Raw genomic sequence first — 16,758 nt, forward strand, 5'->3', positions numbered from 1 at the left:
ACTTTTCTGTGTTACGGAATTTGGAGCATTTGATTTAAAAAACAAACTGAAGAAGCTGATTTCTAGTTTCTTAACTTTTTTTTTTCCTTCAGCTGATGTCTAGGTTGAATTTATGGGTTCTATAGTAGTAAATGTTTTGTATTCTGTCTTGCTCAGCTTATCACAATCTACTGGTATTTCCCCAACAGCTAAGATGTGAGAGTTGGCCTCCTTACACAATGAATCTTCCTCTAAATGACTTAACTCTAATTCTTTTCTAGGCTTTTTAACCAGTCTGTGTTGTAAAGACACACTTCCAGAGGATCCTTAGAAGTTTTGGACAAGCTTACCCTTATGTGGCAGGTATGTCTCTCTTTACCCAATAAGCATGTAGGATGTGTAAGGTTTAAAAAAATTTTTTTTTAAATGTTTTTTTCATTTTTTGAGAGACAAAGGCAGAGCACAAGTGGGGGAGGGACAGAGAGAGAGGGAGACACAGGAACCAAAGAAGGCTCCAGGCTTTGAGCTGTCAGCACAGAGCCCAATGCGGGGCTGAAACTCATAAACCACGAGATCATGACTTGAGCTGAAGTCGGACACTTAACCAACTGAGCCACCCAGGTGCCCCAAGACATGTAAATTTCTTTATTCTTCTGTGGCTAATTCTAAATTGTACTTTTTGAAGTTTATTTATTTTGAGAGAGAAAGACAGAGTGAGAGACAGAGACAGAGAAAACATGAATGGGGGAGGGGCAGGGAAAGAGGGAACGAGAGAATCCCAAGCAGACTCCACACTGACAGCAGAGAGCCCAGAGCCTGACTCGGGGCTTGAACTCACGAACCATGAGATCATGTCCTGAGCATAAATAAAGAATCAGATGCTTAACCCACTGAGCCACCCAGGTGCCCCCTACATATGTTTTGATCTTCCATTTAACCATGTGGAAGCAATCTGAGGTTGCATCTGAGTTCTAGGTAAGGTTATGAGATACCAAGGGGTATCTTTTGAGGGGTGTCATACCTGTTCCTGGGCTGCCATCTCTTCATTAGCCACAGATTTCCTCCTATCCCTCATCAGTGCTTGTAGCCAACTGCTGAGGCACACCTTGATCTTCCTTTGAGGATCTTCTGCTCTCTTTCTCTAAGCTTCTTTCAGGTACCTCCTGGGCATATCCTACTGAACCATAAGACCCTTTCTGGGTGGGATGAAACTCTTTGCTCCTGGCATGCCACTCTGAATTCAGCACAGGATACTTGCAGTATTGTTCTTATTTCATACTATTGCATGAAGTCCTTTGCAAGGCCAGTTGGGTCCACCTGCCGGGACATATCACTTGGCCATTTCTAAGGTCCAGACTGTATCCAAGAAAGAAGATCCTTCCCCCAAAACCGTTATCCCCCACCAACATCTTTTGGATTTCTCTCTGCAACAGTATCTTGAACAAGCACAACTTAGGAAATCAATCAAAAATAATTTACTTCTTTTACTTGTTTCTTTAAAGTGAATTGGGAAAGGGTGGCGGGTATTCCCTTGCCTTTAAGAAAAAAAAAATCAGTCTCAGGCAGGCTCCATCCCTAATAGGACTAATCTTAGATTAAAAAAAGAAGAAGAAATTCTTTTTGGCACTTTAGATTCCAAACATAGTCTTCATTTTGAAATTAGAAGGTTTAATCTCAGACCATAACCATAGCTTGAAAGTTAGTTTAATATCAATCATCTCCTCTCTCTTATCTGGAGCCATTTATGGGTTGGGCCAAAAGTTGTATGGGGAGAATTGTGTTTCTTTTTTTTTTTTTCTTTCTCTCTTTTTGTCTGTCACTTCCTCTCCCACTGGCTGGCTACTGCTAAACCCCTGGTTGGAGTATGGGAAAGAAGAGGAAATAAATAGCTTAGGAATGTTTTGTACTTGAAATGGTGCTATGTTAAGCTGGCTCCATGCTTTCTGGTCCTGGTGATGTTTAAAACTGACACCCACTTGGCCACTTTCGGGGCACTTTGGTGGCTCCCCTGCTGGACCCATCTGGCTTCAACTCCCTTGACTTGGGCAGGGCTTCTCCTCCAGCTATTTCCAGGGGAGCCTCTGGTTTTCAGACCATCTGTTCTACATGAACTCTCATTTGGTATATCAGTGATACTTCCAGATGGTCATCTTGGGCTGCAGGCTGGTTCTCTCATATGTGGCCCACACCTCCTTGATGAAAACATGGATCTTATGAACCTCTGTGGATAGGAGGGGTGCAGGTGCTTCTCAGATTCCAGAGCTTCTCCTAGCCTGACTCTCTTGTCCTCTGGATTTTCAAGGGGAGAATCAGTCAGCAGTCCATTGGGTTTCCCAAACTCCAGGGTATGCATTCAGGCTGTCTAACTTGTTCCTTTGAAGCCTCTCTAAATGATTGAGAGACAAAAAGAAGCACCTTCCATCCCTCTTACTTAGGGGGAGGTGGGACTTACCATAGAGTAGCAGCTCCATCCAAGAAGCTCTTCATAAAGCTTCTCCTAATCTCTGTTCTTTTGATCCTTTACATTATCTTGTTGGCTTTAGAGCCATCCAACCAGTCTCATGATTTTCTTTTAAAATCTTGATTTTTGATCTGGCCTTTTACTTTGGAATTTTATATCTATTTAATGGAGGTAACTCAATTGAATCTCCTGAACCAAAGGCCTGTCATTCTGACCTCAGTAGGATGAGTTGAGGTGGTAGGAGGAGGGTAAAGGTGCAATTACCCACCCCTAAATTGACCTGGATCCACTAATGTCTATCTTGATCACCTTATTATTATTTTTTTTTACCTAAAGGGATCTAAATCTGCTCTAAGCTTTATTAATACATAGGAGAATCTCTTCTAGGTCTCTTTTCTATGCATGGGAATCATTCCAATTTCCCAGGGTGTCTTAGGCTTTTGAAACTCAAAAACCAATAATGGACACTCTCTCCTACCCCATGCTCCCCTGCTCTGACAATAATTTTCCAATTCTATGAGTGCAGAGTATGGCAACTTGACTGCCTGAATGGGGAGAGAAACAAGATTCAAGGATATGAAATAAAATACTTCAAATATTATATCTCAAATGATAAAAAACCATATATCCTACCCTCTTTTGAATACCTCTAATGTGGTTTTTAATCTTTTTAATGGCACTACATCCTTTACATTAAGGATTTGACATTTGAGGAAACCAGGTATATTAGTCGGCTGGAGCTGCCATAACAAAGTGCCACAGAGGGGTGGCTTAAACCACGATTTTCTGTTGTTGTTATTGTGTCGCAATTCTGGAAGCTCAAAGTAAAAAATCAAGGTATTGGCAGTGTTGGTTCTTTATGAGGGCTGTGAGGGAAGGATCTATTCCCTCTCCTTGGCTTATAGATGGCATCTTCTCCCTGTCTCTTCGCATCATCTTTCCTCTAGAAGTGTCTTCCTCTGTCCAAATTTGCTTCTTTTTTTTTTTTCTTTTTAATAAGGACACCAGCCATATTGGGTTAGGGCCCACACTTATGACCCCATCCTAACTTAGCTAATTATAGCAATGACCTTATTTTCAAATGTCACCTTCCTTTTTTTTTTTTTTTTTTAATTTTTTTTTCAACATTTTTTATTTTATTTTTGGGACAGAGAGAGACAGAGCATGAACGGGGGAGGGGCAGAGAGAGAGGGAGACACAGAATCGGAAACAGGCTCCAGGCTCCGAGCCATCAGCCCAGAGCCTGACGCGGGGCTCGAACTCACGGACCGCGAGATCGTGACCTGGCTGAAGTCGGACGCTTAACTGACTGCGCCACCCAGGCGCCCCTCAAATGTCACCTTCTGATGCACTGGGAGTTAGGACTTCAACGTATAAATTTGAGGAGGGTGTGTGTGGGGCACAACTGAACCCATAGCACCAGGGTTCAAAGAGGCCCAATGACCTCAGTGTCACACAGACCTTGAAGTGCTTTTGCAGGGATTCCATAGCTGTGTAACTCTAAAGCTGGTGTTCTTCCTGCTGTACTGCACTTGATCTCGGATGGATATTGCATGCAGGCTTGTGTAATGAGAATACAGTCTTTTCTTTAAACAACCAAACCAGCCTGGTTGAGGCATGGATCTATCCAGGAATAAAAGCTTATATTTATCTATAAGGTGTATCATCACATGAACTCAGAATAACACGCCTTAAACAAAGAAGAAACAGGAACATGTTTGCGGAGAGGTCCAATATGAAGCCATTGCACCATAAGCTGGAAAATGAACTTATACCTGAACTAAGTGTTTAGGTGATATGGGATTCAAATGGCTCTGAAGCTACTAAAAGGGTATCAGCTCTTATTTGGGGATATTATTCCTATGGCCTGTGGTTTGCAGTTTGGTGCTTTTAACCTGTATTCATATCTAAATATGCTGTGTGTATGTGGGCTGCTTCACGTAGAGCATATTTAAACAATATGTAATAAAACAACATATTTAAATCATACACAAGAAAAAGGGTAAAATGTTTGCTATAAAGTCTCTGCAGGCAGTTACTGGATAATGATAATGATAGCTTTACTAAAAAAGGATAAAATATATTCAGCTTCAATGAGGATTATATTTAGGGGAATTATCAGATTATTTTGGATATTTTCCTTTTAAAAACAACTCTTTAGTGCATCCTAGGTGGGAGATAGGAATTATAATGGTGATTCAGAAACGTGGCTTCATGCATCTGAACATAATTTGAGTCTTGTAGTATTCGTCACTGTTTTATTCCAGATGGCAAAAAATTATTATTCCTTCCAGTCAGCGCTTGAAATATATACCTACAGAAATAAGTCCATTATAAGATTTTTCTTGCCAAAACTCTAATAGATGCTCACTTACTGAGAAATATGTGCACTGAGAAATATTTAAGAAAATACACTTTAATGAAGCTGCACTAATGATATTTATTTAGCTAATTGTGTACAGGGATCTAAATATGATTTCAAGTAAAGTAGACTGTTGGCCATAGAAATAAGCCTGGCACAGGTGTGCAGAGTTTTAAGAGAATTAGATAGCAGATATAATGAAACTTAGAGTAAGTCTCAAAGAAATATTTTATTATAAATTAGATTTCCTAGTATAAAACAAATAGAGCCACATAACAAAAGTATTTTAAAACAAGGGTAAAAAAACTGCTAAAATATCAATAAGCAGAAGCGACAAAAATAACCTTTTGGCATACTTGCTTCTCCTCTTTTTTCATTCATTTGTTCAATTGAGGATTACTGAGTACTTAATGCAGGCACCTGGGGAACGATGGCTAGGACAAGGTCTCAGCCCTGAATGAGCTTTTAATGTATCAGGGGAAACACACAGTGAAAGAGCCTTGATCACGGGGTGGTAAGTGCAGTACTAGAGGAGAGTTAGCCAACAAGCTTGCTATCAACTCTGTCGTCAGGTCCGGGAAACCTTTAACAGGTAAGCTGGGATAGAAAACCAGGAGTAGAAATCTGTTAGCTGGAAAAGAGAAGAGAATATATTTTTGTTAGAGGAAAGAGCATCTGCTAAGGTATGGGAGGATTGAAATAACATTACAAGGAACTGTAAATAATGCAGCATGTCTGGAACAACAGAGAATGAAGTTGGAGAAGTGGTGGAGGTGATCTCATGGAGGGATTTGTGCCAGGTATACTGTTGGCAAGAAAATTTTTCAGGTAGTGAAGGAATGTGTTTAGAATTTCATTTTAGAAAAATTAATCTTCAGCAATGAGATTGGATAGATGGCTTAGAAATTACTAACCTTAGGAACTGAGGGTTTGGTAAGGAGCCAGATACAGCAAGAAGCTGAAATAAAGCTTAAATTAAAAACTCTTGGCTTGCATGGGACTCTAGCATGGGTAGGAACTCTAAAATATGTTCTCATGGTCATATGTTTTTGTGAAATTTGTAACAAGTGTGTTTTTAACTTCATTTAGTCGTATTTTCTTTCTATATTACTACCCTGTGTTATGCTTCTCTTAAAATTCTCTTACTGTTGGATGGCATCGGTGATGCAGTTTTTGTATTCACAATTTTTACCGTCTTTTCTGTCATTTTCAAATTATATAAGCTTAGGCCTCACTTGGTAGATCCAGCCCCAAGATGAGAAATGAGTGGCAGGTTCTTAAACCAAGGCAGAGATGAAGAAGCAAAGAATGTGGAAGACTAAGGGGGAGGAACTATCGACTGTTGGTATGAAGGAAAGATAGTGCCAAGTTTTCTTCTAATACTTGGTGAATGGTAGGGGCAGGTTACAATCATAAGTAACTGGGTATTGAAAATCTTTATGTGTGTGTATGTTTCATATTTTTGGATTTACAAAAAGGGTATTTACCTGTGTCAAAGTATTTTCAATGGATTTTGTTATCTATTACCAAATTGCTTTTCAGATAGATTGTGCCATTTAACACTGCTTCAGTTAATGTGGAAATGGGTTTTCTTGTTTACGCCCCCACTAGCACTGGGTATTATAATTTTAATTTTTTCAAACTAAATTATTTGGTAAAATTAGTACCTACTTTCAATTTTATTCTGAGGTGAGATAAATGCCATCCATTATTGTTAGCTCTGCATAGGAATCTATTTTCAGGGGGTAGTTATTGTAGCCTTTTCCTGGTAGTGATTTAGGAAGCATTAGGAGGTAATTATAAATCTTTTATGTGAGTCGTTACGTTATACACTCTAAATGCATACATATATACACACATACATATATTATAAAAGTTAGAAATAAGTGGGGGTAGAACAGTTTTATAGATCAGATTGTTTTAAACCGGGTATTGGCAAATTTTTTCTGGTAAGTACTAGATAGTAAATATTTTAGGTATTGTCGATGAGAGGGCAAATTTGAGGATATTATGTAAGTACTTTAAGAGAGGAAAAAAAATTCCACAAAATTTATTGACATAGTTAAATATATAATAATAATTAAGGATTTTTTTTATAATAGAAGTCTAATAATGAGAAAATATTGAATTATTTTGAGGGGGAGACATTTCATAATTGTAGCTCAAAGTTAATGTTCTCAGTCATTTAAAAGATTTTTTTTTTTTTTCAACGTTTTTTATTTATTTTTGGGACAGAGAGAGACAGAGCATGAACGGGGGAGGGGCAGAGAGAGAGGGAGACACAGAATCGGAAACAGGCTCCAGGCTCCGAGCCATCAGCCCAGAGCCTGACGCGGGGCTCGAACTCACGGACCGCGAGATCGTGACCTGGCTGAAGTCGGACGCTTAACCGACTGCGCCACCCAGGCGCCCCTTGTTCTCAGTCATTTAATTGATTATAAATGTTCATTCATTAAATCATCTCATTTCACAGGTGGTGAGCTAGATTTGGACTATAGACCATACTGTGCCGACCTCTGTTTTAGGCAGTGACATTTATAGGTCATTTTTCCATTAGGCTTTGTTAAAATGTTTGGTAATAAGTTTCAGTTCTGTTACATACTTTATTTGAACTTTTTGGCAGATCTACACCTTGGAAAATATTCCTCAAAATGTGTGCATGCGTGTGTGTTTGTTATATGTGTATAGGGTGTGGATGGTTTTATTCTGCATTACCAATAGAAACGGGGATATATATGGGGTAGCAACACTATGACAATGAAGCATTTGGTCTATTTAGGTTACCAGAGAAGTGAAACAGGAAACTAGATTTGACAGGTCCAAATTTGATCTGGTGGTATAGGTACTGGAATGAGTTTGAATGCTCCTTGTTGACTTTGATTTGGCTATAATTGGTCTTGTTCATTAATGTCTGTTTTTGCTAACTTTTGGGGGTTTCTGCTTTGGTTTTAGCTTTGCTGGTCCTCAGCAACTTTCCAAAATGTTTCATTCTTTTCCGACCCTCTTTCACAAACTTGATATCTTGAAATACTTTTTATAATTTACATTTCATTTGCTAATGGTTTTTGTGGCAAGGCTACCCAGTTCCTCTGGTTTTAAGAAAGAAAAGAAGGAGGAAGGAAGAAAAGAAATGAAATGGAAAGATATGAAAATAAGCAGGTCATTTAACCCACTTCAGAGATGGGCCATTTATCTCCAGAGTTTCAACTGGAATTTGATTCCCAAGTCTAAGACTAATTTTTCCTTTAAACTCTCAATGAATGGTTTGGGAATTCTTTTCAAACTTAGGGATGTTCAGCTATTTTCACGAATATGCTGAATTATAGAGTAGATTTCTTAGGAGCTGACAATTGGATTGAAAGTTTATTTTATCTTTTTTAGTCAATATGGGCACAAAGAATGGGTATCTTTCTAATGATCTTTAAAGATACTTCAAATGAATGAAACTTGATTTCTTCAAAATACAGAAATTTTTTCTTACATTAATAGTTCATAAAATCAAATATTTTGATTTAATATTTTGTTTAATGGAGAACTATGCTATACCTATTTACACAATGAGTAAAGGGGTCTGTATTTTTTACTGATAATGTGTTATAAGACTGCAATTTGTATGTTTCTGAGAGCACAGGAGAAAAACCATCAAAATTAAATTTTGGAATTATTTCCTTCTCTTATTTATTTTCATAGGCTCTTAGGAAAGCAAGGTTCCAAATTCATCTTTCCACAGTCTTCCCACTGGTGGCTAACTGAGCATGCTCTTCTCAACTATTATCTTGTTTTTAGCTGCTGAAATATGTAGCCATCTTAAAAAAAAATTAATTCCACATTTTGTTTCTGCTTTAGATGCAGAAGGTCTTTGTGATTTTTTTTCAGAAAATTGGTACCTAATAGCTTTATAATTCCAAGAACAAAATTTTCTGTAGATACCATTTTTAAAAATTTTTCACTGAATTCTCCAATTGTTAAATACCAGTTGGATTTACTGTGTCTTAAAATAAAATTATTTTAATAGATATTTATACTCACAATTATTGACAAATACCTGATGTTATTTAAAAAAAAAAACAAAACATTTTTTTTCATCCAGGAAAGGAATAAATTATTTCATCAGAGACAAAACAAAGCTCCAGAGCCCTTCATTCTGGAGTTCTGCTGTAGGTTTGAGGAGAAGTTGGAGGCAGTGTGTACACACGAACCTACATTTTGTAAGATTTGCAAAGCAAGCTATTTTAACCGCAATCATTTGTGACCAGTGCTTCCAACTTTAACCTCCCTCCATTCCTTTTCTGTTTTGTGGTGAAATTGGAGAGGCCATGGCTTTGTTTTGGTCTGGAGGAGGGTCTACTGAAGGAGGAATCAAAGTGGGGATACAGTTATTTTAAATTAAGTGTAATACAGTTGTGTTGTTTGCAAACACTTCCATGTATCATGAGGCTATTTGATGATGTTCCACCTTGGAACATTTGACTAGAATATTTGACACACAGAGGCCACACTGGAGCCCAGGAGCCAGAGGCCACATTGTCCTGTGCGTGCAGATGGAAGGGTGAGACTAGGTTTGGAACATACAGAGCCAGAAGCTACTCTGTGGAAAAACCCTTCTTGTTATTAGATGTATCATATTATAAACAGAGGATATGGTTTGTATCAATGCCCAGTCACAATAGAAGTTCTTCCTGTTAGGAATTTAATGACTGATGCAGTTTATACTGTTCTTAACACATTGTATATTTTTTTCCAATTTTTGATGAATATTACACAAATAGAATTTCTCGAATATCTGTATTTTTAGGGCACAAACTTATAGCAGTGATACAGGCAGCAAGAACCACTGTGTGTGTGCAATTGCATGTTTTCTGAATTCCACTTATGTATAGTTGAAAACAAATTTTGATTCAACATAGTAGGTACAAGAATGGATTACCTTTATATTTTCTGTATGGAAAATGATATTTACAAAGAGGTGGAATAAGCAGCCAACAATTGTAGGGGGAAAAAGCATCAGAGAACTGTAGTCAGGGACCTAATTGATATGAATATTCTGTTTTATTCTAGATTTTGTGATTTTTTTTCATATTTCTCAGCATTTTAAAATAGTAGTTTGTTGGGATTTTTGCATTGTGGATGTTTACTTTCTTTAAAAAAATTTTTTTTAACTTAAAAAAATTTTTTTAACGTTTATTTATTTTTGAGACAGAGAGAGACAGAGCATGAACGGGGGAGGGTCAGAGAGAGGGAGACACAGAATCTGAAACAAGCTCCAGGCTCTGAGCCGTCAGCACAGAGCCGATGCGGGGCTCGAACTCACGGACTGCGAGATCATGACCTGAGCCAAAGTCAGCCGCTTAACCGACTGAGCCACCCAGGCGCCCCTAAAAATTTTTTTTTAACATTTATTTATTTTTTGAGAGACAGAGCCTGAGCTGGGGAGGGGACAGAGAGAGAGGGGGAGTCACAGATTCCAAAGCAGGCTCCAGGCTCCGAGCTGTCAGCACAGAGCCCGTCGCGGGGCTCGAACTCATGAACCATGAGATCATGACCTGAGCTGAAGTCGGATGCTTAACCAACTGAGCCACCCAGGCGCCCGTGGATGTTTACTTTCATATTATACTAATCATTTTAATTTGTATTCTCTTTCTAAAATTGCATAAGCTTTGTGGCCCCATAAAACCTGGATCTACGTAATAAATACTTATTAAATATTTAGATACCATGAAGGCATAGAGCCTAGTATATACTTGTCGCTTATTTTTGTATTTAGAGTTGAATGCATCTCCATAGTAACAATTTGTTATTATTGTTCAGTGATGACTGGCACCTTATATAGACATTAAGTAATATCAGTAAGCTGTAGCTAAGAAGAATTTCTACTTTCTCAAGATCTTGAGCTGATGAAATGATTCATTCTACCAGACATTTTCTTATGGGTGAAAACTGTTAAAAGTTCTTCATTTAACCAAGAATTTTGATATATGGAAACAATATTTAATCATTTCCTTCAGTCACCTTTTCTGGCTCAACTTTTTTTTTTTTCTTTTTTTTTTTTTTCTTTTTCTTTCTTTTTTTTTTTCTTTTTTAAAGGAAGGAGAAAGAAGGAGGGAGAGAAACAGAGAAAGAAAAAGGGAGAGAGAGAGAAAAAGCTTCAGTAGTCAGAAGACTCTGACCAAGTTGGGTTATAACAGACTGGTAGGAGAGTCTCAGAACAGGTTCCTCAAATTCCCAAAAGTGGTGGGGACATAGTCAATGACACTCCCAGGAAAGTAGCAAAGTGCTACTAAGGTGCTGTCTGTAAAAGTTTTTCCAAATAATAAGTTCCCAGCAAAAATTTATGTAACCAGTGCATTTTTAGAATGATAGTATCTACTTGTGTTTTAAACAACTCCTTGTTACAGGCAGTACTTACAACGTTTCAAGGAATTAAGCCCATCATCTTCCTTTGGTAAACACATTTTTCACTTTAACACAAAAACACTGTTTTAAGCATCTTATCTTCCAGTTGTACCTGGAGATTCAGGCATAATCTATGCTTATATAGACACTCCTTTTTAAACCAGCCACTTGGGGCGTATAAATGGGTAAGAGGTCACAAAGATGCACCCAGGGGTGACTGTGCCTGCATAGTTCACCTGGTTACGTGTTAATTTTTTAAAAAAAATTTTTTAACGTTTATTTATTTTTGAGAGGCAGATCATGAGTGGGACAGGGACAGACAGAGAGAGGGGGACACAGACTCCAAAGCAGGCTCCAGGCTCCAAGCTGTCGGCACAGAGCCCGATGCAGGGCTCTAATCGACAAACTGTGAGATCATGACCTGAGCCGAAGTCGGACGCTTAACCGACTGAGCCACCCAGGCGCCCCTCACCTGGTTACTTCTATGTGTGTTGATGGCTGACTAAAATATGTTAGCTGGAGGAAGCCTGAGTGTGGGTGCATGAGCAAGTGGGGGCTGTTGTCGTGCCGGCACCAACAGAGTTAACCAGCCTTGCCAGCATGAACAATGGAAACCGGGCAGCTCTAAATGAAATGAGCTGAATATTTCATTCAGCCACTCAGCTGCCTGCTCCAATTGCCTCCTTTACTAAAATAAGAGCTTAATCTAAAGTGACAACAACATCAGTTTCTGTGTGCTCCAGTCACACTGAACATGACTTCCTTAACATAAACACTATTTACATGGACCGTCTGGATATAGCAGGGAATCAGGAGCGTGCCCAGCTAAGACACAGGGTACAATGAAGGACGAGAAGCAGGCAGCTGAGAATTAACATCAGCAAATGAAAGCATGACCCTCAGAGGGCATGTCCCTGATACGTTTTAAAATGAGAGAGCATTGCACCAGTAACCTTAGCCTTTGTAAAGACTATGCCATTTAAAATAAAATAGCACCTTTTCAGTTTAGACACTTAACCAAATGCATTATGTCTGACCCATTTTCCAACTTATGTGACACGAGAGGATGGATCCCTAGCTGCAATTATTAGAATCTTTCAAACAATTGCAACCAATAACCTCCCTCCCCAGACTCCTTCTCATAGCAGCCTGCACTTCTTCGAGATAAAGAGGGCATTTCGTTCAGTGAGTTCAGGCCAGACAGAGACGTCAGGGGAGTGGGAGAGAAGATGTGACCCTTGAACTGAAGGCTTTGATGTCAGTGTTAGCAGTACCCAGGAAATCCCTGTTTGAAAGTGGTTTTCAGCTCCAGAGTTCTGGAAGATTAGAAGCAAGAGTGTGACAAGGCACCAGCCTGTCAGAGTCCACAAAATAACACAAGTTACTTATTTCTAGCACCCTAGAATAGATAATGAGGAAGATAGCAATCCTGAAAATGCATTATTGATGGTTTATTTCCACAAAAAGGATGCTATAGTATTAATCACTTTTACCATGCAGCCATCTTCTGGGAATTTTAGAAGGGTCACAAAATGTCAAAATACATTACAAAATGTAAAAATTTATAACTTAATCCTATTCAAATTATTGACAGTTAATGGAACTTCATGGTTTTTCCCCTAGCTTCATAGGTAAGGAAAGTAGGGCACAGAGAACTTACAGATACGTCTGAAGTCACACAGTGAATCAGAGAGCAATATGGAAAGAGAAAGAGCCTTTTTTTTTTTTTCTCTTTTCTCTGTTATTGCTACTTCCTTCAAGTCAACAGTAATGCTCTCATTTCTAAAATGGCTCTTCTCTTAAAATCTTCTTTAATTGAGCCTTGTGGAGGCTGACCCCGGGCACTGATTCCTGGCTTCTGGGCTCCAAAGACCGGAGGCAATGGCAGGATTTTTTTTTTTTTTTCTTTTAAATACAGTTCTGTGTTATCTGTTCTCATCCTCCAGGCTCTATGCCTGAGTGAATGCCCCGACAGACCCCACCCCTGTGGTGGTATATTTTCCATAAAGGTCTTCTTCACTGAAGAAGAAAGGGACTGATCATTTAAAACAAGTTTCCTTTTTAGGAAAGGTATAATGAGTGACGGGAAGAAAAATGGGAGAATCATCAATATCTAGCTGGCTTTAGTAGAATGCTCATTAATCAACAGGCATTTATTGAGAATCTACAAGATTATTAAGCATTATATTAGGGAGAACAAATTGTCTTTGGTCTCCTGAGGCTCACCATCTAGAGAAAACATGTATCATACTTTAAAAAAAAAAAAGAAGTTTAGATTTCTGTACAGAGCCAACAAGAATACTGCCATTGTGAAAAAATAAAAATACTGTTTTATTGTTGCCCTTCTCCTATGTTTTCATCTTCATTTTTAACTAACGGCAATGTGAGTAGAAGGATACCCTTTAGCTCACTACTTATTGAGCATTGAGTAACTCTTTTAGGTGGTATTCTAGAGGTGACTCCAAAGGAAATATACGTTTTCTCACAACCTGATGGGGATCCTAGCACTTGTATACATATCAATTGTACGAGTTGGTAAATGCCTTACTAAGAAAGGTACCAGATGCTTGAGAGCAGAGGAGAGGCAGGAGTGACCACCCCTGCCCTGTGAGATCTCTTCAAACGAAAAGGATCTTGACATCTATGTCCAGTAGTAGCCAGATCTTCAACTGTCAACAAATATCAGCTGGGAATAGCAATGCCGGAGGGAGCGGGGTCCCTGCACACATTAAGCTTGGGAGGCAGCCTGCACACTGATTATTGAAATCAGTAGAGTTTGCTGAAGGCAAGGAGTAAGTGGATCGTGTGTCTTGGCTTCTCTCAGCTGCAATAAGGTTCTTGATGACCTTTTCTTTTTCTTTCTCAGGTGAGGATAGCTTGCCTTCTCTTGGGATGTCTCTACTGCTGTGTGGCCTCTTAGTCTGAAGGGGCATGACTAGCCAGAGACAGACAGAGAGAGAGACAAGTTTCTCTTGTTATAAGTGATACCTGCTTTGAAAAATCTCAGGGCTTTAATGAGAAAATGCCTGAAATAGACCCAGGCCCTCTAGTCTCTCTTCTATTTTCTTTTAATCACCTTTCTCCTAATCAGTACTGGTCAGGGTCTCAGTTCGGCAAAACTGTTACTGTGTATCATTAACTAAGCCACTCATAGTTTTGTTTTCCCAGTGCAGGATGTTTTAAGAATATTTTGCCATTCTTATCATCATAAAGGTGCATATAAACCATTCCTTGTAAAATCAATCATAAAGTCGCTTTCCTCTTTGCTATTTTCATTTTAAACTTTTAGGGAAAGATATATTGTATTTCTTGTATTTGGTCTTATCTCTTCTCCCTTCTCTGAAGATGAGGGGCAAAATTTCTTCTCTCATGCTAAAATATAAGATTGTATTGTGTCATAATTTTTTAAAGGATGGAAGAGTTTTGAGATTTTTTTTGTTAATTTTTTTAATGTTTATTTATCTCAGAGAGAGAGAGAGAAAGAGCGAGAGCATGAGTGGGGAGGGGTAGAGAGAGAGGGAGACACAGAATCCAAAGCAGGCTTCAGGTCTCCGTGCTGTTAGCACAGAACCCGTCGTGCGGCTGGAACTCATGAACCAAGAGATCGTGACCTGAGCTGAAGTCAGAGGCTCAACCGACTGAGCCACACAGGCGCCCCAAGAGTTTTGCGATTTTAAATATAGTTTCTACACTGAGTACAAGTTTTCATGAAAAGAACCATAATTTAAAAAAAAATTTTTTCAACTTTTATTTTTGAGAGAGACAGAGACAACGTATGAACAGGGGGCGGTGGGGGACAGAGAGAGGGAGACACAGAATCTGAAGCAGGCTCCAGTCTCTGAGATCATGACCTGAGCAGAAGTCAGATGCTTAACCAACAGAGTCACCCAGGCACCCCCAAAAGAACCATAATTAAAAAAAAAAAAAAAGAACCAGGTTTAAAGCAGAATCCAGATATGAGATTATATATCTTACAAGTTTCTGCTCAATGATGTAATGTTTTTAAGTTTTACATGGTTTAAATGGTAGCACAGGTTAATTACTAACTTACATCTCCTCATTCAGACATCTAGTTATTGAGGAGTTGGGGGCAAGTGATAGATTCAATACAGGTGACCCTTGGTCATCCTCCAAGCCCTTGCAAAACCCTTTCCTGTAATACTGGGTTGTCATTCTGTTATCTTGGACCCCGATTGGCCTGTAATTGCATCCCATCGGCAGGACCACAACCCAAAAAGTCAGCTTCGTGATTTTGCAGCAGCTGTTGCTGCAGAAGGTAAATGCCGTGCAGATATTGATGAGCTTGCTAATTTGTGTAGTAGACAGAATTTAGAATGGGGAACAGGATTTGTCTGCTAGCTGTCATCATCCATCAGCCCCAGGCTGCCCCAGGCAGTGGGTTTGCTTTTTGCCAGCTTCTAATTTTGCTTTATTTTTCCTTAACTTCAATCTACTTTATTCATTTATTATAATTGGGAGAGTGGTGGTTGAGATAGGGAAAAAAATACTCCTGCCCCACGCTTGAGATTGAAGGCTCTCATATGCTGCAGTTCTCTGGTATCAGCAGATTCAGACTGGACCTGTTGGTCTGTTGATTGATGTAGTTCATGAATGAAGACTGTGTTCTCATGTGGGGGTCCTAAAGCACAGTGTGACTGGAAGACTTGCCAAAGCAGTCCTCACTCTTCTGTATTTCTCCCTGTTTCCACCAAGATCAGAATTTATAGTATTAGGTTTGTTCCCTGGGGGTTTTCATTCAATTTATTAAAAAATTTTTTTGAGTGCTCACTATGTGTAGGTTGTTATTATAGATGGCCAGAAATATATTGGATGAACAAGGCAGAAAAAGCCCCTGCACTGAAGGTGCTTAGATTCTAGGGGTGAAGACAGAAATAAGAACATAAATACACAATACTTCAAGATAGTGATAAACCAAATGAATGAAGAAGGAGATGAAGTAGAGTAAGGAGTAGAGTTGGAAGCGCCATTTTAGATAAAGAGGCCAGGCAAAGTTCTCTGAGGAGATGACACCTGAGTCCTGAGTTATGACAAGCCATGGAAATTTCTATGGGGAGACTTTAGGGAGAGGACGTGGCAAAGGTAAAGAGCCAGAAGAGACACTGAGCTTGTTAAGTTTCACGAACAGCAAGAAAGCCTGTGTAGCTGAAGCAGTTGGTGGGGGTGGGAAGGAGCATCAAGGGAATGACATTGGGAAGGAAAGAGGGTCAGGTCACTTGGACTCAATTCTGAGTGAGATGGAGGGTGGTTGTAAGTGAGCGAGTGACTTGGTCAGATACACAGTTTTAAGAGCTTACTCACTACTGTGTGGAGAGTAGACTAAAGAGGGGCAAAAGTGGAAACAGATATCAGTGGGGAGACTATTGTAGTCCAGTGAGAGGTAATTCTGGCTGGTACTACTGACAGTAGTGGAGTTGGTGAGAAGTAATCAAATGGTATATATTTCATATATTTTGAAGAGCTCTAGCTGATGGGAGTTTGGATGGGGGGGGTTGAAAAAGAACAATCAAGGGTGACTTTTAGATGTTTTGATTTCAAGTGTTGA

At 39.1% G+C, this 16,758-nt stretch overlaps 1 protein-coding gene across 8 annotated transcripts in view; it reads left to right on the top strand.

The window, feature by feature from the left end:
- Positions 1-16,758, top strand: part of SOX5 (SRY-box transcription factor 5) — a 1,021,816-nt gene that overhangs the window by 148,316 nt on the left and 856,742 nt on the right. For all 8 annotated transcript variants that reach the window (XM_058743357.1, XM_058743360.1, XM_058743362.1 and 5 more), the window contains exon 2: positions 261-342. The gene's annotated coding sequence lies outside the window, so the exon portion shown is untranslated. The remainder of the gene's footprint in view (positions 1-260; positions 343-16,758) is intronic.

The sequence above is a fragment of the Neofelis nebulosa genome, chromosome 8, assembly GCF_028018385.1.
Source record: "Neofelis nebulosa isolate mNeoNeb1 chromosome 8, mNeoNeb1.pri, whole genome shotgun sequence".
In the NCBI taxonomy this organism is placed as follows: Eukaryota; Metazoa; Chordata; class Mammalia; order Carnivora; family Felidae; genus Neofelis; species Neofelis nebulosa.